A 22,100-nucleotide genomic window follows, 5' to 3' on the forward strand; every position below is an offset into this window, starting at 1 on the left:
GAAAGCATGCCTAGTTTAATGCTTCTATAGGTCTGAGTGGTCTAAGGATAAATTCATCCTCCCTGGGTAGTGCTTGACTGAGATATTCAAATTTAAGTCAGTCAGCTCATGGCATTCCACTAGTCATGAGATAATTTGTTTAAGAATGAAGATATAGTTTTTAATTTCTTTAAAAGATAACTGTTTTCAGTAAAAAGAATAGCAAAGTATTATAAGATTTATAAAATGTATAGATATAAAATATATAATAACAATAGAAGACAAATGGAGATTAGTAGAATATAAAGTATTGATAAGTTCTTACATTGTATGTGAAGAGGTATATTATTAATTTATGCTGTTATATGATGAGTTCAAGAAAGTGCTAATCCTTAAGCAACCAAAGTACAACAAAGAGTTACAGTTAATAAACCAAATAGTGGAGATAAAATAAAATTCAAAAAATAATACTCAATCCAAAAGAATGCAGGAAACAAAAAGAAAAGGGAAACAACAACGACAACAAAACAGGTTGAACAAATAGCAAGAAAGTAGAATTAAATTCAGCAATATAATTACATTAACTGTATAAATGATTTATACATGCCAATTAAAGGGAGGAGATTTTTTTAGACTAAATAAAAAGGCAAGATCCAAGTATATACTGTTTGTATATGTGCTTTAAATATAAATGTGCTTTAAATATAAAAACACAGATAGGTTAAAAGAAAAAGAGTGAGAAAAATATAACATGAAAACATTAGTAATAGAAAAGGTAGATAAGGTATATATTAACATAGAAAAAGTAGACTATAAAACAAGGAGTGTTGTTAATAATAAAGATGGACATTTTCTGTTAAAAGGATCTATTCATCAAAAGAACATACCAATCCTAAATGTTTATGCACCTGGTAACACAGCTTCAAAATACATGAAACAAAAACTGACAGAACTAAAGAAATAAATGAATAAATCCACAATTACAGGTGACTTTTTTAACACACCTCCTCAATAATTGATAGAACAAGTAGAAAAAAAGTTTTTGGTAAGATTATTATATATTTGAAAACACTATGAATCACTTTGACCTAAGTGACACTTATAAAACACTTCATCAGACAATAACAGAAAGCACATCCTTTTCAGTTGCACACAAAACATTCACTAAGATAGACTGTATTTATGCAATAAACAAGTCTCAACAAATTTAAAAGGATTGGATCTTACAGAGTATTTGCCTCATTCACAAAAGAGTTAAATTAGAAATCAACAGCAAATAGATAATTGGAAAATCCCAAAATACTTGGAAGTGAAACATACACTTCTAAATAACCCACAGATCAAAGACAAATAACAGAGAAATTAGAAAATATTTTGAACTGAATTGAAGTTAAAAAAAATCATATCAAAATTTGTAGGGTACAGCTAAATCAACACTTCAAGGGAAACTTATACCTTTACCTGCTTATATTAGAAAGAAAGAAATGTTGCAAATCAAAACTACAGTGAGGTATCACCTCACACCAGTCAGAATGGCCATCATTCAAAAGTTCACAAATGAAAATTGCTGGAGAGACTGTGGAGAAAAGGGAACCCTCCTACACTGCTGGTGGGAATGCAGTTTGGTGCAGCCACTGTGGATAACAGTATGGAGATTCCTCAAAAGACTAGGAATACACTTGCCATATGATCCAGTAATCCCGCTCCTGGGCATATATCCAGAAGGAACCCTACTTCAAAAAGACACATGCACCCCAGTGTTCATAGCAGCACTATTTACAATAGCCAAGACATGGAAACAGCCTAAATGTCCATCAACAGATGACTGGATAAAGAAGATGTGGTATATTTATACAATGGAATACTATTCAGCCATAAAAATGACAACAAAATGCCATTTGCAGCAACATGGATGTCCCTGGAGAATGTCATTCTAAGTGAAGTAAGCCAGAGAGAGAAAGAAAAATACTGTATGAGATTGCTCATATGTGGAATCTTAAAAAAAAAAAAAAAGTAAAAGAAAGAAAAGGACAAATGAACATAAATACAAAACAGAAACAGACTCATAGACGTAGAATATAAACTTGTGGTTGCCAAGAGGGGAGGGGGATTGGAAAGGACAGACTGGGAGTTCAAAATTTGTAGATACTGACAGGTATATATAGAATAGATAAATAAGATTTTACTGTATAGCATAGGGAAATATATACAAGATCTTGTGGTAGTTCATGGTGAAAAAGTATGCAACAATGAATATATGTATGTTCATGTATAACTGAAAAATTGTATTCTACACTGGAAATTGACACAACATTGTAAACTGACTATAGCTCAATTAAATAAAATTAAAAAAAAGAAATGTCTCAAATCAATAATCCAAGTTTCTGCTTGAAGATACAACAAAAGAAGAATAAATCACACCCAAAGCAAGTAGAAGGGAGGAAATAATAAAGATACCAATTGAAACCAAAGAAATAGAAATATTTAAGGTTTAAGTGGTAAAGCCAATAGTTGTTTCTTTGAAAAGACAGATATAATTGAAGTCATCTAGATAAACTGATCAAGAAAAAAATGAAAGAAGACACCAATTACCAATATTAGGAATGAAAGGAGGGACATTACTGTAGATCTTACAGATATTAAAAGGATAAAAAGAGAATATTATCACTTCATGCCAATAAATTTGATAACCAAAGTGAAATATACAAATTACTTTAAAGACACAAATTACCAAAGCTGAATAAAAATTAATTCTATTTCCATACACTAGCAATGATTTTTTATTCCATTTACAATAGCATAAAAAACACTTAAGAACAGATTCAGTGAAAGTTATGCAAAAATCTGTATTCTTAAAATTAGAAGACATTGCTGAAAGAAGGTAAAGGAGACTTAAATAAGTGGTAAGATATATTATGTTTGTGGATTGGAAGGCTCAGTTGTTGAGATGTCAGTTTTCCCCAAATTGAACCATAGGTTAAATGTAGTCTATGTGAAAAATCCCAGCAGGGATTTTTTTTTAAAGAAATTAACAAGCTATTTCTGAAAATTTTACAGAAATACAAAGGACCTAGAAAAGCCAAAACAATTTTAAAAGGGAAAAACCATCTTGGAAGATGTACACTATCTGATTCAAGATTTATTCTTTAAAAAAAAGAAAGAAAGAAAGAACGAAAGAAAAAGACATTCTAAAGCTACAGAATCCAGATAGTGTGGTATTGGCATAAGCACAGACACAGAGACCAATGGGACAGAATAGAGCATCTAGAAATAGGTCCACACGTATTTGATCAACTGATCTTCAACAAAGATGCCAAGGTAATTCGATGTCAATGAGGAAAGACAGTCTTGTCAAAAATGGTGCTGGAATGTTTGGGCATTCATATGCGAGAGAAAAAAAGAAGAAAGGAAGGGAAGAAGAAAGAAAGAAAGAAAGAATCCTGACTTATCTCACATCAAACACAAAATTTAATTTGAAGTGACTCATAGCCGTAAATGTAGGAGCTAAAACAATAAAATTTCCAGTAAAAAGTATAGGAGATAATCTTTGTGATCTTGAGTTAAGTAACAATTTCTAAAATGAAACAAAAATTATGAACCATTTGGAATACTGATAAATTAGACTTTACCAAAACTATAAAATTTGTTATTCAAAAGACACTATTAAGAAAAGGAAAAAGGCAAGCCCCAGAATGAAAGAAAATATTCACAATACTCATATCTGACAGAAGACTTGTATCTAGAATATATAAAGAACTCTCACAACTCAATAAGACTAACAATTTCCCCTCCCAAAAAAAGGGAGGGGCAAAATATTTAAACAAACATTTCAAGTTAGTGCGGCACCAGTTCCATTCATAACGTGATAAATGATAAAATTCTTCTTCCAGCTGCCTCTCCTTGTCTATCCTCCTTAACCTCATTCTCATTATCAAACTGGCCTGTAAATTGACTGCTCTCACCAAATGCATCATTTGAAGTTGGAACATGACTTCATTTGTCCAGATTTAGGGAGGTGCTAGTTTGTTCCAGGCACACTGTCACTGCATATCTGTATATAAACCCATCTTGGACAGTGCACCAGATGGTCATCAGGGTTGAAACAAATAAACACATATAACTGTGTCATAAATAATATGAGGTTTTCTTTTTTACTTTTCTATGGTTTTCAAGTTTTCTATGAAGAACAGAATTTGAAAATACACTGAATTTTTAGAGATATGAAGGCTAAACAATTTAAAGATATTAGAGCAAAGATTCAGTGAAGAGGAGAATTATATAAGTAATAGAAATGTCCTACAAGTCAAATAGTTATATTTGTTTCACCCAGGACAAACGTATAATTAATTAACTTTAAGTAGTATTTAAAATAAAAATAGAATGAAAACCACATACTTAGGTTGTAATTTCAGACAAAGATAGTTTAAGACCATATAAATGAGAAAAAGCTCAGACAGATACTTGCACAGCTTTCACGATTTTATCTAGTTTTGAAGATGGATAATTTTTGCAGAATCAGGGTCCAAAAGCTCACGCTGCGGGCATCTCCCTAAGAAACTACTGAGGTATGGCCTATTTTATAATGCACACCTCAGGACTCTAAGATCTATTTATATTCTGCTTAAGCTCCTGATGTAGTTTGAATCTTTTCTAAAACTTAGAATTATATTGTGAATTTGGGGACAAAGAATTTCAGCAAATTACAACTGAACTCTTCAACAGATTCCAGGATGTACTTTTCACTAAACATAAATGTGGTTTCAGAGAATCAAAGCAATTTTATAGGAATCTCTGTTACAGTCTGCAGTTGCCAGTAAATCATATTACCATGACATTGTTCCAGCAAAAATTTCTTCATGACTAAGTGTAACATTTCTAAGTTTTACCACAAGTATTTCTCAGTATAGTGTAAGCTTACATGGAGAGAACATTGTGGACACCTCTCTGAAGTTTGTTGTGATGTATTTTGACCTCCACTATGTTCACCACCACATTTATTACTCCTCTCATTTTTCCCATGAAGAAAAAAGTCAGTGGATCCAAGACATAAACATCAATAACATTCCTGGCCTTGCCTCTCGGAGCAGATTGTGTGGGTTGCCTTCCCATTATACTCTCTCTCTACTTTCCCTTACTAATAGAATCCTGACTGTGCCCAGGCTGGAAAGGTGCCCCACTAAATTCTAATTTCCCAGCTTCCACTGTAGCTAGATGCAGGCCACATGCAGTCCTAGCCAATGAGACTTAAATCCAGGGTTTGCTCATACTGATGGTCTGCTGGGCATCTGCTGGAACTTCCTAGTCCCCACTCCTTCCTCCTTCTTCTTGCCTCGACTGCAAGCACAATGACTGGAATTCCTGTAACCATTTGGGGACAATGAAGGAAAGGCCAAAAGAATCTCAGGGAGAAGATCTTAGACACTGTTGAGCTCATAAACCAACACCAGCAACCATCTGTTTCCTGACTTCGTTTTATATGAGAAAAATTAATTCCCATTTGTTTACCACTGAAGTTATGTATTTTATCACCTTCAGCAACAACATTCCTGTTGGTTACCCCTCCTTAGTCTAGTCTTTTTTGTGTAATCAGGTAGGTAACAAAGCTTTTCTCTAATCCTTAACAGAAGTCAAGGATGGGGATTCCTAAGACATTAATGAGAGCAGCTGTCCTTGCACCTGTCCCACTAATGAGCTGCTCCAGAAGGTTTTTTGCTATCAAGCATAAAATCATCACTCAAACAAGCAATAATTTATTTTTTTCCCCTCTACTCCAGGAGTAGAGTTTTTATTTGTTTAATAAAAAACAACTATTTTGCAACACAAAAACAAAAATTAACGTGAAGAGTGAAAGTATGGAACGCTTCATGAATTTGCGTGTCATCCTTGCGCAGGGGCCATGCTAAACTTCTCCGTATCATTCCAATTTTAGTATATGTGCTGCCGAAGCGAGCACACAAGCAATAATTTATATTATTCAAAAGACCACCCTATTCGCAAACCTCACACACCTACATCTGCCTGAAATCGTCATCCATTTGAGATGGGCTTGTGTGAATGACAGACGCTTCCCTCAATTCTTCATGCTGCTGCTATGGCTCTAGTCTGAGCATTAAGGACAAATTGGCTGTGAAAGGAAATTACACAGGGGGGAAACACTAAGGGCAAGATTATTCCAGATGATTAAATGAAAGCTCAGGTGGTTACAAAGGTCTAAGCTCCAAGGAGTAGAGGTGTATTAAACACGAGATGCAATTTCTTCAGAAGGACAAACCATAGGATATTTAGGAAGGTAAGCAATACTATCTCCCATTCTCATAAAATAAGAGTTTAAAACTGTGACGTACACTCTAAACAATCTTTTAGTTAGAATTGAAGATGAATATACAAAATGAAACTAAGAATGGCTAATGATAATAATTCCAATGAACTTTTATGAAGCACAGTACTTTGCAGTCACTTTTCTTGTCTATACCCTCATGACCATACCACATGGAAGTCACTATTAGCATCTCCATTTTAGATGAGGAAACAAAGATTTGGGGAGGTTATGCATCTTGCCTGAACTTATGCAGCTAGTGAGAAGCAGAGTAAGGACTCCAACCCAAGTCTATCTGGTGCCAAAAGCCATGTTCTCAGCACTGTTCCTTAACCACTGGCTGTACTGCCCCTGCCGTGGACCAAAGGATGTCAGACCTGACAGACTGTGAGTGGGCATCCAGCCCAGTGGCTCCCAGTATTTTCAAGCATGAAGACCCCTACTATCGATCATTTTTTCAAAATTTACTGGTTGAAAACATACATAGTAACAAAAGTAGCTGTAAATTCAATAATGCTCTTAAATGACTCTACATTATATTTATCATCTATATTCATTTGGAAAGTAACCATTCATAGAAATGTGAGACCTAGGATTTATAGGCTCTAAAGACATTGCTTGTTGAACATGGAATTTCTGGACCCTTTGAAATTTTTCCTGTTCCCTCCTACCCAGGTAGGAAGTTGTCAGTTCTGGTCCTCTGAGTAGCAGATGTCAAGGCTGGATTAGATGTGCAGAAGATTTACTGAAGGAAATATCTGTGGGAGGAGAAATAGGATGTGGGCAGGAGCAGGCAGGGAGAGCCTTCCAATTACAATGCAGGTCCTGGGAAGGGATCTGGAAGGGAAGACTGGACAGGAAGAGCCTAGGATTTCAGTGCAGTCTTGGACAGCTGATGGGGAGTCCCTGAGCCAAATCTGCCCATTATAGGAAGCCCCCACTAGGCCAGTACCAGTGTCCCTGCCATGCTCAGTCACTGACTGGGACCTGCCTGGTATAAGTGTGACCTCAGATTCATGGGGACAGTAGCTGGGGGCTGTAGTCAACCAACCATGTTCCCCACAGCAGCTTGTTTTGTTGAGACGGGACAGCACTGGTTAGGAATCATGGGTAAGGTCCAATATTCTCACTTTATAGCTGAGGAAAATGAGGCCCAATTACATTGTCACATAATCAGGATGAAAATTTACTTGACCCAACTCTCAGGTAGGCAGAGTGCTTAAACAGTGTGACTCTGAAATTCACCTGCAAAATGCAGGACCTTGGGCAAGTGATTTAATCTCCCTTAGCTTCATTGTCTTTCTAAGGAGATGTTGTTTAAGGATACAAACTTGCAACTGGTAGATAAATAAGTCCTACAGAGCTAAAACACAGTACGGTGATTATAGACACAAAAACTGTATTATCAACATTAAACCTGCTGAGAGACTAGATCTTTAATTGTTCCCCCCACAAAAAGAAATGATAATTATGTGATGTAATAGAGGTGTTAGCTAAAACTACAATGGCAATCATATTGCAATATAAATGTATCAAATCAGTAGTATACACCTTAAACTTACATAATGTTATATGTCAAATATATCTCAATTAAAAATGATAATAGCATCTAATTCATAAGATTGTTGTAATTTTAAAAGAGAAAACACAGGTAAAAATGCTTAGCACAGGCTCTGGAACATACTAACTACTTAATAAATGGTAGCAATTAGTTTCCAATGCAATGTTTTTCTTCTAGATATAGATAAACTAAAAACATCTTACTATGTCCTTATATTTTCTCTCCAATTTATCCTCTCACAGGTACTCATAGAAAAGTAATCCAGTCACATGGAAATTATTCCTAAATTACCCTCGATGTCTGCAAAAATCTCCAACGTTTAAGAATATTATCAGCATTCCAAATCTCATAAGTGGCCTCTGTGCTCAGAAGAGACAATTAAAATAGTTTTCAGGAGACTTAACAAATATTTAGAGTTGAATCATTTAGTGCTTCCAATATTAATTCAGGTAAGTTTAATTCAGGATAAAAATAAGCCTCTGATATTTAAAATCCAATTCAGTGCCTTAAAATATTTACTAAAGTGGAGAACAAATCAATGCTGCAAGGTCAGGGAGAAATGTGCACATTCTTGGAGAGTCACCGCTGCTCCCAAGAGCGCATCTCAGGCCTTTCATAGAGTTTGGCAAAGGGGAGTGAGCCTCGGTCCAGCGGGGCTGCCGCCTTTGGGCTGCTGGCATGATCATGAGAGATAAGAGTCTTACTAAAGGCCAGGAGCTCTTGATTCCAGGGAGGGCACAACTTTTTTCCTCCCTGACTTGAAGACTACTCTTCACCCTATCTTTAAAAAAAAGAAAAAAGAAAAAAGAGTGTAATGGGACAACAATGGGGATATAGTTGACTCTATTGACTATACATATAAAAATAGTTAAGATGGTTAAAAAAAAAAGGCAATGGGGAACTCTGTGTTGGGGGCAGGGAAAGACAGTATGGGAAATCTACTTTCTGCTTGATTTTCCTATACACTAAAACTGTTTTTAAAAATAAAATTCATTAATTAAAAAAAGAAAGAATAAAAGCCCATATTATGCTAGGTGAAAGAAGCCAGAAACAAAAGGCTATATGTTTGATTCTACTTATATGAAGTGCCCAGAGCAGACAAATCTGGGACAGAAGTTAGTGTGGGTTTTTTTGGGGGGTGGAAGGAGGTGATAGGATAAGCAGATAAATAGAACACAGAGGATTTTTAGGGCAGTGAAAATACTCTGTATGATATTATAACAATGGATGTGTGTCATTATATACTTGTCCAAACCCACAGAATACACATCACCAAGAGTGAGCCCTAAGGTGAACTATGTAAACCACGGACTTTGGATGATTATGATGTGTCAGTGTGGGTTCATCCCTGGTTAAAAAAAGGACAAAAAGGACCATTCTGGTGAGTGATGTTGATAATGCCTGTGTCGGGGCAGGAAGCATATGGGAAGTGGGAAATCTCTATATTCCTTTTAATTTTGTTACAAACCTAAATTTTCTCTGAAAAAATAAGGGCTTTAAAACAAAAAAAACTAGACAGTGGTTGCCAAGGGCTTGGGAGGTAGAAGGAATGGGGAGTGACTGCAGTGGGTTTGGGGGTTTGGGGTGATGGAACTGTGCTGGAATTGATATTTGCCTGTCTCTGACTATACTAAAAGCCACTGAATTGTATGCTTTAATGGGACCAATTTTATAGTATATGAATGACATATCAATTAAAAAAAGAAAAACGTGTCCTGAGTATAATGAAGATCCCATCTTTTTTCATTTGACCAGGAGACTGGTGGATAGATTACGGGAGAGTGGGGTGTAGAGGGAAGAGAACCTGCAAAGGCATTTCTCTCTCCTGCCTTGGCACCTTGCCCTTCACCCGCTGATGACCTGTGTGGCAAGGCCCCTGCTGAACCCACTGTCAGTAATCTCACCCCTTCATAGCCTCTGTGGTTATGTCTGTTGAAAGGGCCACGTGGTCCTCTACTGTAAATAGCTTCTTCTGTGTGCTTTTATTTCTCCTTTTCTTACTTTATCCTCTAACAACATCTATTATCTCTTGATTTCTCTTTTCTCTCCTTCCTATTCAGTGCAGACTCCTTCTACTTCTCCTTCATCTAGTGTCCCTACAGATAGATAGAAACACAGATAGATAAAAGCCCCTCTAACTGGCTTATCCATCCTTCCAACTACTCATTTATCCATCTCTCTGTCTAACCATCTATCCATTATCTGTCTCAGGAATCCCCATCCTTTTGGAAGGAAAAGGCTCAGTTCCTGACAACACCAACAGAAACCCCCCACCCCCCCAAGGAAAGAACCACTGTTATATCCCAGCTTCTGTGAACAGGAATTAGTGAGTTTCTTCACTTCATATTTCTAGCTGCTACCACAGAAAAAGGAATGAAGTAACTGTTCCATCAAGGCCACAGTCTGTCCAGCTGACTCACAGAAATATTGTTTTAGCATTTTGACAATGGCTATTTACAGAGGATGGTTAGTTCACTGTTTATATGGTGATGAAGAAAGTTGAAACAAATTGCTTAAGTATTGTCTTGGCAAACCTATGAATTTCAGTTTATTGACAGACACTTATTGGCAAATACATATAGGCAAAACCAGAAGTTTCCTACCCCCAAATTCTTCCCCTACAATTTTACCAATTGCAGAGTTATGGAAAGAAGTGTACAGAAAGCAATTTGGTAAGTAAATTATTATTTATAATTTCAAATACCTCTTTGGAGGGATACATTTATTAGTGATTCAAATATTAGTATCAATTAATTTAATAATATCTACACCTGGATATAATCACCCTAGATTGAAGCTTTATCTATGAAAGAGGAAAGAACTGACCTAGGATTGGGTCATCCTTTGGTATCTTTAAGAAAGTTTCACCATGGAGGCCTTAACACCCTTGTACTTACCCACCCACTAAATCTTCTTCTTTCAGGTCTGAATTCAAGAGCCTCTTGGAAAATGTGTTTTTTCATATCTCTAGTTTGGGATTATTTTATTTCCCCTGTCCACCAATAGCACCCTGTACAAGACACAGACTAGGAGAAAATATTAGCGATACATGTACTTGACAAAGAATCTGCATCAAGAATATCCATAAAGAGCTCTTACAATAACAAGGCAAATAACCTATCTTTTTAAATGGGCAAAAATATGAAAAGGACATATGTAAATAGCCAATGAGCACGTGAAAATATGCTAAAAAATTAGTTATCAAGGAAATGCAAATCAAGATACCATCAGAATGTCTACAATTAAAAGACTAATGATACCAAGTGAGGGTGAGGATGTGGAGTAACTAAAACTCTCATTTGTTGCCAGGGGGGATGTAGAATAGTACAAATACTTCAGAGGACAGTTTGGCAGTTTCTTATAAAGTTAAACACATGTTTACATATGACACAGAAATTCCACTCCTAGGTATTTATCCAAGAGAAATGAAAATATATGCCCACACAAAACTTGTACATAAATGTTCATAGCAACTTTATTTATAGTAGCCCTAAACTGTAAACAGCTCAAATGTCAATCAATATGTGAATAGATAAACAAATTGCTGTACATCCAGACAGAGGATAAATAAAAAAGAACTGACTGCTGCTATAAACAACATGCTGAGTGAAGGAAGCATGACACGATGTGCGAATACTGCATGATTCCATTTACGTAAAACTGACAGGAAAGTTCAATTTAATTTATAGGGTCAGAATGTAGATCAGTGGTTGCCTAAGTTCAGAAATGGGAAGATGCAAAAAGGGAAACTTTGGGGATGATGGAAATATCTTATATCTTGATAGTGCTGGTGGCAGGCATGTACACATTTATCAAAACACTTCAAACCGTACATTTTAAATGGGTGCATTTGATTGTTTATAAATTATACCTCAAACAAGTTGATTTAAAAATATATGAATTCTTCAATGAAATTAGAACTCTCCCTCACAACAGATACAAAAATAAACTCAAAAATGGTTTAAAGATCTAAATATAAGACATGATACCACAAATCACCTAGAAGAGAACATAGGCAAAACATTCTAGGACATGAATTGTAGCAATATTTTCTTAGTCTCCCAAGGCAAAAGAATTAAAAGCAAAATTAAACAAATGGGACCTAATCAAAGCTTTTTCACAGTGAAGGAAACCATAAACAAAATGAAAAGATAACCTATGGAGTGGGAGAAAATATTTGCAAATGATGCAACCAACAGGAGTTAATACCCCAAGTATACAAACAGTTGATACATATCAATATAAAAAAAAAAAAACCCACAACCCAATCAAAAATGAGACAGAAGACCTAAATAGACATTTCTCCAAAGAAGACATACAGATGGCCAACAGGCACATGAAAAGATGGTCAGCATCACTAATTATTAGAGAAATGCAAATTAAAACCTAAGTGAGGTATCACTGCACACTGGTCAGAATATTATTATTAAAAAGTCTACAAAAAATAAATGTTGGAGAAGGTGTGGAGAAAAAGGAATCTTCCTACACTGTTCCTTAAAAAGACAGCTTGGCGTTTTCTTAAAAAACTAAAAATAGAGGTACCATATGATCCAGCAATCCCACTCCTGGGCTATATCCAGAAAAGACAAAAACTCTAATTTGAAAAGATACATGCACTCTCAATGAATCATAGCAGCACTGCTTATAATAGCCAAGATATGGAAACAACCCAAGTGCCCATCAACAGACAACTAGTTTAAGAAGATACTATTTTATATACACACACAGTGGAATATTACTCATCCATAAAAAAGAATGAAATATTGCCATTTGCAACAACACAGAATGACCTAAAGATGATCATACTAAGTGAAGTAAGTCAGGCAGAGAAAGATAAATATTGTAACACTTACACATAAAATCTTTAAAAAAAATACAAATGGCTCTATATACAAAATAGAAAAATACTCACAGACATAGAAAACAAACTTATGGTAACCAAAGGCTATAAATTAGGAGGGGAGGGATCAATTAGGGGAGGGATAAATTAGGAGTACAGGATTAACAGATACAAACTACTATACATAAAATAGATAAGCAACAAGGGTTTACTATATAACACAGGGAACTATATTCAATGTCTTATTATAATCTATAATGAAAAATAATCTGAAAAAACTATATATATAACTGAATCACTTTGCTGTAGATCTGAAACTAACACAATATTGTAAATCAACTATACTTCAATTAAAAAAAATATGAATCCACCTGCATCCAACTGTTAATCTCCTACAGTGTACCTGCACCTTATATCTTCTCTGTCATAATTATTTTATACCCTGGCAGTTACCCTTGTAACCTTCAAATCTGTTCCACAGAAATTCTGAGACCTCAAGTACTTCATTCCCTGGGGTCAGTGCTTACCTTTAGATAGTACCTATGGTTAGTCACTTTGACCTCAGCTTCAGTCAAGGGGATAACCCAGAGGGTAGGTGTTTTGCATCCTTCATGAGAAATCCTGAGTCATCCAATCCCCTCCATTTCCAACTGTATGTGCATTTTTGGCATGATTTCTGAGGATTGTTCTAATGGAGACACAATATTCTTTCTTCCTGCCCGTGAGTGAAAGTGGTTTGTGGACTAGAGATGTGAGCTCTCTCTCACCTTACTTCTTCGAGAAGGTGATTTTCAGATCAATAGGGAAGCTGCTGAGGCTCTTTCCAGACCCCCATCCCCACCCCCAGTTTGCTTCGCTGACTTCATTTGTGGACAGAGCACATTCATCTTTCTCTTTACTTAAGATCATGTTGACAGAAGGCCAATTTGATTCCTTGCAGAGCCATTTTATTTCAACTAAGGAGAATGATCCTTATTTTCCAAAAATCTTTCTCTGGGTCACAGTGTGAAAGGGTTGACTATTCTGCATTTGCCCAGCAGTAACTCCAATAATTCAACTCCTCTTGCATTTAAGGTTTGGTTTGCTAAGATTCTTAGCAGGGAACCTTTTAAGGAAAACGGCTGGACTTAGCAAGCATTCCAGATATTGGGGAGAGTTGAAGTTTCTTTCTGAATAAAAAGACATAAAAGCAAAAATTCAAAACCACAGAAGTAGCCAAGTGAACAGACCCATCAGACTGTGATGTTTCATAGCTGCTCCACCAGCCTTCATTTCCATCTCAGAGCTCCTTTTAGGCATAACTGTAAGCAGAAAACAAGTCAGGCTTTATGTGACAAATGTGGACTTCTGAGAATACTTATTAAACGATTATGAAGATGTTACAAGCTGCCCTTAGCTGGTGTTAATAATCTTCTACATGAAATATTCTGCTCGAGGTTTCTAACAGCATCAGACAAGATAGTTCATGCATATAATTGCAGGTACTCCCAAATTTTCCAGATTAGTAAGACAATCTTTGAAACTGTTCTGGTTCAACAGTGCTGTCCTTATTCCTTCTGAGGTTTTCAAAATCTTTTAGGATCAAAAAGATGACTTCTGAAAGTCTTTTGTAAATGCCAATGTTATAAATAGAATTCCATGATTATTAGAATGTGCATTAAAAACCAACCAGACAGAAAAAGATACACAAGAGGCCTTTTAAATATATTAATAATGCTCAATTTCACTCATAATAAGAGAAATGTAAATTAAAAGTGCACTGAGATACCACTTCTCAACTATCTGATTAGCAAAAACATCAAGACTTGATGATACATTTTATGACCAGACTCTGAGGAAAAAAGGACTTTCATATGTTGCTGGTGGGAAAGCAAAATGGTACAGCCATATGGAGGAAAATTTGGCATTTTCTAGAAAACTATGTGTGCATTAACCCTTTGACCCATCAATTCCACTTCTAGAAATTAACCCAGAAAATACACCTTCACAAATACAAAGAACAAAAGTACAAGTTATTCATTTCATATTTGTAATAATAAAATATTACAAACAACTCATGTGCCTATCCATAGGGCATTAGGAATAAATTATAGTATATTTGCACAACAGAATACTATGCAGCCATTAAAAAGAATGAGGATGATAAATCTCCTAGAAGAAAACATAGGCAAAATATTCTCTGACATAAATCTTAGCAATGTTCTCCTAGGGCAGTCTAGCCAGGCAATAGAAATAAGAGCAAACATAAACAAATGGGACCTAATTAAACTTATAAGCTTTTGCACAGCAAAGGAAACTATAAGCAAAACAAAATGACAGCCTACAGAAAGGGAGAAAATATTTGCAAACGATGTGACTGACAAAGGCTTAATTTCCAGGATATATAAACAGCTTATACAACTTAATAAGGAAAAAACAACCCAATCCCAAAATGAGCAGAAGACCTAAACAAGCAATTTTCCAAAGAAGACATACAAATGGCCAATAGCATATGAAAAAATGCTCAGTAACACTAATTACCAGAAAAATGCAAATCAACATTACAATGAGGTATCACCCCACACCAGTGAGAATGGCCATAATTCAAAAATCCACGAATGATAAATGCTGGAGAGGCTGTAGAGAAAAGGGAACCCTCCTACACTACTGGTTGGAATGTAGTTTGGAGCAGCCATTATGGAAAACAGTATGGAGACTCCTCAAAAAACTAAAAATGGACTTACTATATGATCCAGCAGTCCCACTCCTGGGTATATATCTGGAGGGAACTCTAATTTGAAAAGATACATGCACCCCAGTGCTCACCCAAAAGATATATGCAGCACTATTTACAATAGCCAAGACATGGAAGCAACCTAAATGTCCATCAACAGATGACTGGATAAAGATGTTGTGGTATATTTCTACAATAGAATAGTTCTCAGCCATAAAAAAGAATAAAATAATGCCATTTGCAGTAACATGGATCATCATTCTAAGTGAAGTAAGTCAGAAAGAGAAAGAAAAATACCATATTATATCATTCATATGTGGAATCTAAAAAAAAAAGAAAGAGAAAGAGAAGAATACTATGAACTCATCTACAAAACAGAAACAGACTCACAGATATAGTAAACAATCTTATGGCTACCAGGGAAAGGGAGTGGGAAGGGATAAATTTGGGAGTTTGAGATTTACAAATGTTAGCCACTATATATAAAAATATATTTTAAGAAACCCCAAATTTCTTCTGTATAGCACAGGAGACTATGTTCAATATCTTGTAATAACCTTTAATGAAAAGAAAATGAAAACAAATATATGTATGTATATGCATGACTGGGACATTGTGCTGTCCACCAGAAATTGATACATTGTAACTGACTATACTTTAATTAAAAAAAAGAATGAGGAAGATCTCCATGAAGTAATATGTAGTAATTTACAGAACATACTATCAAGTGATAAAAATCAAAGTATAAAAGAGTACTCATAGTAAGCTTTTTTGTATAAGAAAGAAGAGGAAATAAAAACATATATATTTCCTTATTTTTGTGAGAAGAATGTCAGGAATGATAAATCAGAAACTAATGAATATAGCTGCATATGGGGAGGGTGAGTGGGGGATGGTAATAGGGGTGCAAGTAAGACTTCTCTGATTAAATTTTTTACTAGTTTTAACTATTAAGCTATATAATTATTTTATATATTCAAACAAAATTAAACAAAAAGATAAAATAAAATCTTAACATTAAACACAGAAAGTGGATATTACTGTACACTAGATAGATAACAGCCACACAGCAAAATGAATTCAAACAACTTTTAAATATAATACTAAGATGGTACATCCTTAATAGAATATATCTTAAGACCAAAAGAATTGCAAAGACATCTTGAACTTTACTTAATAGATTCATAATTAATAGTGTTATTGGTTGTTGTGTTTCTGAAACTATAGTGTATTTATTGTATGACAGTATAAACAAGTAAATATATTGCTGTCAGAGACCAAGGCTTTCACTGTGGGATAAGGAAAATACATACATGGAATGGGGGAACAGTTTGGGGCTGTTTTTTGTTTGAAATGTGGAATCATTATGAATTCAACATTTAGTTTTTTTTCTAGCTCTGTCTATAAAAAGGGCCAGAAGCAATGCTACTCCAGTAGTAATGCGCCTACCTCACCCTCAGTTCTTTGTTTCTAAATAGTATTTCCCACTCAAAGAAACCAGGGCTTCTTGCAAACATAGCTGGCTCCCAGTCTGGGGCAGGGGAAATAACAGATAATAATGGAAACATCCTGTGCCAGACAGCAAGGAAGTGCTCAAAGATGATGAAGGGGGCTATGTCAAAAGGACAAAGAAGCATTGATTACAAACAAATAAACAAACGAACAAACCCATGAGTCCATAGTGACACTCAAAGAAGAAGGAGGGGCGAGACCCTCACTCTCCAATACCTCCCCGTAAATGTCTCCAGTTCTGTCCCTGAGAAGCACTAAGCTACCACCAGAAAAAGAGAAGCTACAGAGGAGTGTGGGGTTTGTGATTTGACCTTGGGTGTAATAAAACAGATTCAAAACAAGTGAGCTGGATCAAAAACACGAGAACCTTGTTAACAGATTCTCTCAGGGAGCAGAGAGATGTGAAGGAGGACAGAGCTGAGTCAAAACATCCCCCTTACATGACGCCAGGACTGGGGCTCAGGTGAGGGGGATTCTGGGAGGGGGGTGATGGCCTCATTTTGCTCACGTGGAGAACCTTGGCTCTCAGTCTCACCCTGGGGCCCCCAGGACTGGCATCTGTATTCTACAAAGCTGAAAACCTTCTTTGGCTCAGGAATTTGTATAGTTAACAAAATGATTTATTGAGCGTAACTGAACCCACTCTGTCAGGAGAACTATTAATAGCTGTGGCATAAACTCACCGTCCACACACTACAAAGGATGTACAGTGGGTTCCAATAAGAGTTTCCAGCCTTCCTCCTACGGATGTGGTAAGAGAACCTTCTTGGGGATAGGTTTTATCCAAATTCTCGTCTCTGTCCTGCATTGCCTTGACACCACAGATACTTTAGATAAGGCTCTTAGTCTTTCCTCCAGCACTTGCTCAAATTACAGCCCTTACTGTATCCACTGATTACAGGAGAAAGCGTTAGTGTCCCTCCAGCATCCCCTGCAAGATGCCATGGACTGTGACAATAGAGCTTCCACCTTGTCCCTTCCCCACCTTTCTCTCCCCCTCGCCCTCTCCCTCTTACCCTCCCTCTCTTCCCCTATCCTCTCACTCACCCAACTGCTTCAGTCCTGCTTCCCTCTGCAGAACTACCTTCCCTCAGCTCCAGGGACGGTATTGTGAGCATTTGAAAGTCTTACCAGAAGAGTTACCTGCTATTTGTGACCTCCCTGAAAATGGATCTCTCATCAGAAACAGGGGAGCCATGACACTTGCTATGTAGCTCTATTAATATTCCTCCGAGGCCGGAGGTCAAACGGTTTCTCTTTAATCACTTCATGCCCAACATCCTGTGGGCTCCCCAGGTGTTCTGCTTGCTCTGGAATGCTGTTATCCTAATTAGACCCAAAGCCATACAACTGGGATGTTCGAAGAGGCATGTGGAGCCATCCTGCAGTTTGCTTGAAGCGTCTTCTCTTAGGCTCAGCTGAGTATATTTGAGAAGTATGCTGGAGCTCGCTTATATGGGCTCACAAAGCAGACCGTTAAATTTTCATGAATTTTGCATGTCACTTGTAGAACTGTTGGTAGCTTGAAATTGGCCTGGTTGGAATATTTACACTAAGGACATTGGCAAACATCAAAGATCAAGGTCCTTTCTCCGGGCTCCAGCTGGCCGTTAAATCTTTACCAGCATGCTACTGTCAGTAACGGTCACCCCCACAGTCTATATAATGGATAAGCACATATAATCAGGCTGATTTGAACTAGAATTCTAGCTTTACATTTATATTACTTATCTTTAGTTCCCCGAGGTAAAATTGAGATTTAAAATAATACTATGTCGGGTAACACTAATTTCCCATTCCTCACTTTTCCATTTGGAGAACTTCCATTAGTCACACTCTTGGCTTTTCTCTGATCCCCAAGGGAGGAGTAGAAGCAGCTCAGCATGTGTGACTGCCATCATAGCATGTGGCGTCAAACATCACCAAGACAGTTGCTTGAGCATCTAAAGGTCTGCCTCAAATTCCAGTGTGGGGGTGGGTCTCCACACTGCCAAGTAGTTCTCGGACACCAGCCACATGTCCTACAATTCAGCTCAATTCTGAAAACATCTACCAGGAGAGAGCATCAGATTCCACAGGATAAGGGCGCAATCCCACAAGACTGCCCTCCGCATCAGAGGCCAGTGCCAAGTGCAAAGTGAAACCTGTGCTTCTGACTGACTGGCTATAAATCAGGTTCCCACGACCCCCTCCTTGAGTTCAATTAATTTGCTCACAGAACTCAGAGAAACATTTTGCTTACTAGATTACCTTTTTATTGTAAAAGGATATAACCCAAGAACAGCCCAATATAAAATATGCATAGGGCAAGTTACAGGGACGGGGGTTCAGAGCTTCCATGCTCTCCAAGCATGCCACTCTACTAGCCCCTCCATGTATTCACCTGAAAGCTCTCCAAACCTGCACACACATGAATAATTTCCAAACCTTGTCCTTTGGAGGCTTCATTATGCAGGCATGACCGATTATATCACTGGACATTGGTGATTGATTCAACCTCCAGCCCCTCTCCCCTCTCCCCTCTCCTGAAGTCAGGGAAGTGGGAATGAAAGTTCCAACACTTGCCCCTGATTTATAGATGCCTCTAAAAGTCACCTCACTGACATAACAAAAGATTTCTTAATCACTCTTATCACTTAGGAAATTCCAAGGGTTTTAGGAGTTCTGTACCATTAATGAGAACAAAGACCAAATATGTATTTCTTCTTATAATCACAACATCACGGCATCCTTGTCTACAAATACAGCCAGCAATAAGGAGGCAGCATCAAGATGGACAGGCCTCCTTCCTTTAAGGACACTTCCTAAATATTACACATGACACATGTTTATATCCCATTGGCCAGAATTTAACCATATGGCCAACCCAACTGCAAGGGAAGCTGGGAATTTTTTTACTCCAGCAAGCTGCATGCCCCCCTAAAAGCCAGGATTTCTTTTAATATGGGAGAAATAAATAACAGATACTGGGGGAAAATTAATAGTCTCTGCACAGCATACAAGCATTGGACACAGAACTTTGCTCACAGTAAGCAGTCAGTGAATATTACCTATAGTTATTGTCTTATTAAAAGCATCTAGTTTATTCTGTGTCTCTGTGTCTATAATTGTATGGAAAGTTAGAAGCCAAAATATTCCTTTACCTTAAGGTTTTTATTATTATCTTCTAGAGTTCTCTGTTTAAAATCAAAATACCCCTTAGAAGGGGCAACTCACTAAAAGGGAGAATTACTTGTGCCCCACAGGAAGCAGGGAAGGAGGTGAGACCTGTCAACCAAGCGTGACTAGAGTCACAGATGTGGGGCAGACACTGTCCAAGGCATGGATGCACAGAGGGCACTGGAGGGGGGGGCATGAGGGAACCTGGAGGGACAGGGGGCTGGACATTGAAAGGGGAGTAGGGTGGTGCTAATGGCAAACATCTTCCAATTCCTCATTTTGCAAAAAGCTGACCCTGAATTTTTTAATGAAACATAATCTGAACATTTCCCTATAAAATGAAGCTTTCCCTCATATGCCTCTCCTTCTATTCAGCTAAGACATTTTCTAGGTGAGTTTCTTGACTCACCCCCTACCAGCTGGGCTGGATCCTTTACTGCAGGGAGGATCGACCATATGCTATCTGTGTGAACTTGGTTTGTAAATATCTGTGTGCCTCTGTTTTCCAAAATGCAAATGGAGGCAATAACACTATCTATCTTATAAAGCTGTTGTGAGGATTAAATGATTAAAACATGCAAACCACTTAAAACAGAGCCTAGTACATATCAAGTACCACATACATTTTGTTATTATACTTAACTCGGGCCCATATCACACAGCACTATAATTTTCTAAAGGCAGGATTTTTTATCTCTTATCTAAAGAGGGATATCAAAATGATAGGTGGTCATTTTAATACTTTCTCCCAGGAGGTTCTGAGGGTTATTCATGTATAGGTCACCACCAATATGACATAAATGCATTAAGTATGACTCTGAAAGTTCCCGGGATTATCTGTGTCCATTTTAAGTTCTATAGCATTCTACTACAGCATTATATAGAGAAAGGAAACAATTCACTTCTTTGTTCATTCAACAAACACTATGCTAGTGTTAAAGATATACTAGTATATATGGGACAAGACATGATCCTTCTTTAAGAAACCCACAGTTTACATTATCTATCTGTCTCTGTCTCTCTCTCATCTATCAATCATGTAACAGCGAGAAAGGGTCTATTTAATAGAATACTCCCTGTTGCAAATGACTGAAACCCAACTCAAACTAGCTTAAATGACAGGGAGAATTTTATTGGTCATTCATTATTTAACAAGAAATTGCTGAATTATCTACAGGTAAATTTTTCAAACATTTCAAAGCTGGGTCTGCATGTTTAGAAATCTCTCTCTCTCTCTTTCTCTCCCTGCCCATGGCTCTGCTTTCCTCTGGCAGGCTCTCCTCACATAAGCCAACTGAACCCCAGGTTTGTCTGCTAGCTTAGCAACCTCAGCTAAATAGGGAGCCTCTTTCTCAACAGCTCTGGCAAAAGTAATAAAGCTGGTTCTCAGCGGTCTGGGTAAATCATGTGCCCATCCCGGAGCTGCACACAGAACTCTGAACTGGGACTGTAAGCTCAAGTACCCACTCTGTGGTGGAGCTGGAGGTGGGATCAGTCCCACCCAAACCTTATGGCTGAAAAGTGAGAGGACTGACTTCCTCAATGGAAAGTGGGGTGCTATTACCAAAAGAAAGGAGGCCGGACACTGAGAAGGCAGAAACAAAAGGCACCCACAACTACAGATCAGCTCTTGACCCAAGAGGATGATATAGGGGGAGGGGAGTTCAGGGAAAACCTCATAAAAGAGTTGATGTGTGAAATAAGCTTTGAAGGGTATTTGGAATTCAGCTGACAGACCAGAGAATTCAAAGCAAAGGGAAGAATGTGTACAAAGACCTAAGGATATGAGGGCTTAGAGAAACAAGTAGGGTTAGGATATGATTTGAGGGAAAAACAGTCCATGAGGCAGGGAAGATAGGCAAACATGAAGCTAGCACGGAGGTCTCTGTGTGCTCAAATGAAGATAATTTGGGCACACGTGTCTTCATACTTACAGAGATTCTTCCATGCTATTTCATTGACGTAAAAGAAACTGATTTGACACAGGAAACACAATAAGGGAAGAAAGAGGGAAGTGGAA

The 22,100-nt window shown here is 37.2% G+C and overlaps 1 non-coding gene across 1 annotated transcript; it reads right to left on the reverse strand.

The window, feature by feature from the left end:
• Positions 1-5,825: 5,825 nt before the first annotated feature.
• LOC123619015 (U6 spliceosomal RNA) lies at positions 5,826-5,932 on the reverse strand. The gene has a single exon (XR_006727531.1). It is a non-coding gene; the product is annotated as a U6 spliceosomal RNA (small nuclear RNA).
• Positions 5,933-22,100: the final 16,168 nt, after the last annotated feature.

This window comes from Camelus bactrianus, chromosome 12 (genome assembly GCF_048773025.1).
Source record: "Camelus bactrianus isolate YW-2024 breed Bactrian camel chromosome 12, ASM4877302v1, whole genome shotgun sequence".
NCBI lineage: Eukaryota > Metazoa > Chordata > Mammalia > Artiodactyla > Camelidae > Camelus > Camelus bactrianus.